General features: G+C 36.0%; 1 long non-coding RNA gene across 2 annotated transcripts; it reads right to left on the bottom strand.

Moving 5' to 3' along the window:
- Window positions 1-267: 267 nt before the first annotated feature.
- On the bottom strand, window positions 268-3,862 carry LOC309704487. Of its 2 annotated transcripts, none has more exons than XR_014276269.1 (4): window positions 3,505-3,862; window positions 1,942-1,996; window positions 1,590-1,685; window positions 268-1,046 (listed from the first exon to the last, which is right to left on the bottom strand). It is a non-coding gene; the product is annotated as an uncharacterized lncRNA (long non-coding RNA). The 2 variants fall into 2 exon arrangements; XR_014276270.1 differs by lacking the exon at window positions 3,505-3,862 and adding an exon at window positions 3,155-3,319.
- Between the last annotated feature and the right edge of the window lie 262 nt (window positions 3,863-4,124).

Below are 4,124 nucleotides of genomic sequence, written 5' to 3'. Positions count from 1 at the left end.
GGAGTAATAAACTCAAAATGTTCAATTTTTTCAACTTAATTAAGGTGGGAAATACACTCAAAATATTTTACATATTGCAACTCATACGATGTGGGAAATAAACTCAAACTTTTTCATATTTTCTAACTTATAATATGGGAAATAACACTTAAAATCTTCAATATTTTTTAAAATACTGTGGGAAATACACTTACAAATAATTCTAAACTGTTTACCCAGTAAATTATAATCAGCTAAAAGTGTTAGAAAACATGAAAGTAACAACACTAACAATTTAACAACTTTTTATTAAACACAATGTGCTTTTAAAAAGGCACAAACAACAGAGCTCACTCATAAAAAAGTGCTTCATAAATAAAACAAGAGAAAAAGACTCCAAGGGTCTCCATCTCAATTCTAAAATTCAATAACATTTTCAGTATTAACAGCAATTGCAGCTATTAGAACATTGATGCATTTAACACTTACTGTACCTTGACAGCTGCAGCTCACTTTCTTTTTTAAAAATACATTAAAAAAAAACAGTACTGGTTTCCACTGCTGTACTTATAGGGAACAAACATCAAGGCAGTGCATTTACGTATTAGGCAACAGAACATTAAACATGAATAGTGAACTGAACAGTCATTCATCTTAAATGTGAGGTAGAAGAGGCAAATGATTAGGAAAAAAACAAACAAAAAAGCTTCCTCAATACTCAGCTTAACAAGTAGTCCATTCTGAGTGATTCACTCATTGAACAAATCATTCTTCAGCATCAGTAGACGCCCTTTCAGTGGTTTGTTGTCCTCAAGGCACATCACAACCTTCTGGATAAATGTGAATGTAAGCTCAAGTTTCTTTGGGTATTGTAGGTCTAATGCATAGATGTACCCAAAGAGCAGGAGAAATGACTCAGCCAGATTTGTGGGACCATTCACAAGTATTTCATCCTCAACGACAATGCAGATGCTTTCGGGACTGAAGAGGGCCGAATCAGTAGTGTCATCCGTGACAACTGTCAGCAGAGCCACAGGAGTGTCAGTGAGGTCTGGACCATCTGCTGACTGCAAAACAAAAATAATACAAGAATGAGTTCAGCCCCACAAGGACACAAATCATGCTATTGATTAGAGGTGTGAATCTTCATAAGTCGCACGTTTCTTTTAGGATTATAATGTCAACGATTTAATTTGATATTGCGATACATCATGATGCATTACAATAATCTTAATTTGGGTTTGGTTTCAAAACATATGTGTAAATAAATGTTTTCAATAATAAATATATGCCAAGATATTTGTTTTTGTTATTTACCAAACATTTCTCTGACCACAACATGGCACCTCCAAAAAAATAGAACACTTGAATTTTAAAAAGGGAGATAGTTTTTATCTGCAGATTTTTTTTGTATAATAATCTTTCAACTATTTTCATGTTTTCTGGTTTATGCGTAACAATCTTCTTGCAATCTTATTCAACAATAGTTGATATATGGGAGAAAACAAGTCAGATGAGGACTGTGTTGAACATCCTTCCTGATATACACCCTGGTTCTCCTTGAGTTCTGAGCGATGTCATATGGTTGATGCTGAGGCCAGTACACTTACATCACAAGTCCTGAATAACGTGGAGGCATCTTCACGCAGGTACACAGGAAGTGCACGAAGGACGAGGGCCCGTCTTGTATTTACATCATGCTGTTCCTAGATGAACACACAATATCTATTAGAATAGTATTTACACAAATGCAGAGTAAAAACAAAGTGTTGGATAGCCATGTTCTGATTGTCATTGTTATAGATCAGGGGTGTCCAAACTTTTTGTGTAACGGGCTAAACCTGTCAATCTAGAAGGGTAACCCAAAAAAAATCTAAAAATTTTGAATAATTCAAGGCAAAATTCTCTAGTTTCTTTGTATTTATTTTTTATTTAAATTGGGACACAAATTATAAAACTCACCCACTGACAACTGGTGAAATGTTGACTCTCTGTAGCGCTCTTTGCAGTCTGATATCTGTAAACAATATGTGCACAAAGACGACTTATTAATGTTCAAAAACATTTTTTGCACAGAACACACACACAAGTAGTCAGCTGATCTCATCTGATGCAGATCTGCTCCTTGATCAAGTGACATTTGTCCGGATTTTTGGCACGAGTGACGTCGAATCAGCACCGCAGCTGGATGGCCCGATTTACATACCCAGCGCAGCTGATACTCACTACAATAATTTACTAAGATTATATGCACTCCTGTTATTAAGTCCAGTTCAGTCTGTTAATGTTAACCGTTTCAAACTAATGTTGATAGGTGTGTTGCTAAGCTTAATAACTTAAATAACAAACTTGAAATTTACCCGTCCTATTTTCCCTTTTATTGTTTTTTCTCTGTGCTGTAAATCTTCTGTCTAAGAAGAAATCTGAGGCTGCTGTTCTGAAAATAAGCTACCAAAGCTTTTTCTGAATGAATCAATAAAGATCCATTTATGGAAAGCTGTGATGAAAGCAGTTTTGTCTTTAATTATATTCAACAATATAACATATTCGACCACTTTTAAGTGATTTTGTGATCTTTAATACACTTTAATACACTAAAGTTAAGGTTATTTACCTAATTTCTAGTAAGTAGCCCTCAGTGAAAAAAGTTTGGACACCCCAGCCTTACAGGTTAGGGAGTATTTGTGATCCGCACAGTCTGCATCAATGATTCTTTCTTAGCCTGGGAGCAGAACGCGGCTCTTTATTTTCATTTCATTTCAATTTATCTAGCAAAGATCGATAGGGTCTGGCTTAAAGGTGTCAAGGAGGCGCCTCAGTCTGGCTGGTTGAGCCTTGTCGAATTAGCGCGAACAATTTAGCTGAACTTCGTTCGTAGCACCGAGTTCGACCAGTGTATAATGTTAGGCTGAATCAGGCGATGCATTTTTCCGCAAGCCTTGACTTGTAGAGCTCGCTTAGTGGAATACCCCTCTAAACTGTTAAAAGGATTTCGAGATTATCTCACAACCACACATTTGAGACTACGAAAAAATACAAACGTGTCTAATTACCATCATGATAACACACTCATGTTGTTTATTATTGTTCGCTTCATGCTAGCACACACACACAGCTCAACAGCGTAAACTACTGACTGTGTAACACGGACACTTATTGAAATAAGTATACTCACAATACGCACGTACATTACCGGCGAATACGACAACCAGTGGAAAGTTTTAGTAGAAAGTTCAAATGCATGGAGCTAGAACTGCCACCGTCAACTTCCCGGGCAAGAATACAATGCATTATGGGAAATGTTGTCCCCCACGGAAAACCGCCAAAACGTTACATCATTCTAATTTGAAATAACATTACGTATTTGTTACATTAGAAAACTTCTAAAATTACAATTACTTGGATTCGAATTCATTTATAACAAACATTCACTGTGCACAAAGTACGAATATATTTCCAGTAAAAAATAAAAAAGAATGTTTATCGAAATTAAATTTAAACAAAACAAAAACACGTTAGACTTACCAAATTTAGGGCAGTTGATGAAAAAAAATAAGGTGGTGGTCGTGGTGGGTTGAAGTTGGGGACTCTTAATCCACACGGGCTGGCCAAAACTTCCCCGTATCAAGGTAAATTCAAGATGGCTGACTAAGCTTTCCTGAGGGAGCGACAAGACTCCACCCACCAGAACGTCACTAATATATGCTTCTTAAACTTTTTGAGCGTTCCAAAAAATTTAGCTAAAAAATATTGAGCCCTATTCAATTAAAGCTGCATAAAAGCCAACAGAGCTCAATACTTTATAGTTTGCTCAACTACAAAACGACATTTGAGTGTTATGAGCTTATTAGTTATGAGCTAGAACAACTGTTAGGGATTACAGTGTAGGAATCTGCCCTCTGGATCTATAACTGTATCGAGTACTGTGAAATTAATATTTTTATGTATTAGAATTGCTACTCCTCTTTGTCTAGAATTATAACAAGCTGAGAACACGTTAGGAAACTCAGGTGTTTTAAGTTTATTCAAACCTGTGACAGGCATGTGGGTTTCTTGTAATAAAACAACGTCTGCCTGTAATTTTTTAAGTTGGTTAAGTATTTTTAACCTTTTTTCCCTAGAGCCAGCTCCATGCACATTCCATG

Source organism: Aulonocara stuartgranti (genome assembly GCF_965226115.1).
Source record: "Aulonocara stuartgranti genome assembly, chromosome: 4".
NCBI classification, from domain to species: Eukaryota; Metazoa; Chordata; class Actinopteri; order Cichliformes; family Cichlidae; genus Aulonocara; species Aulonocara stuartgranti.
Note: the sequence above shows the minus strand (reverse complement) of the source record. Positions and strands in the feature narration are given on the sequence as shown.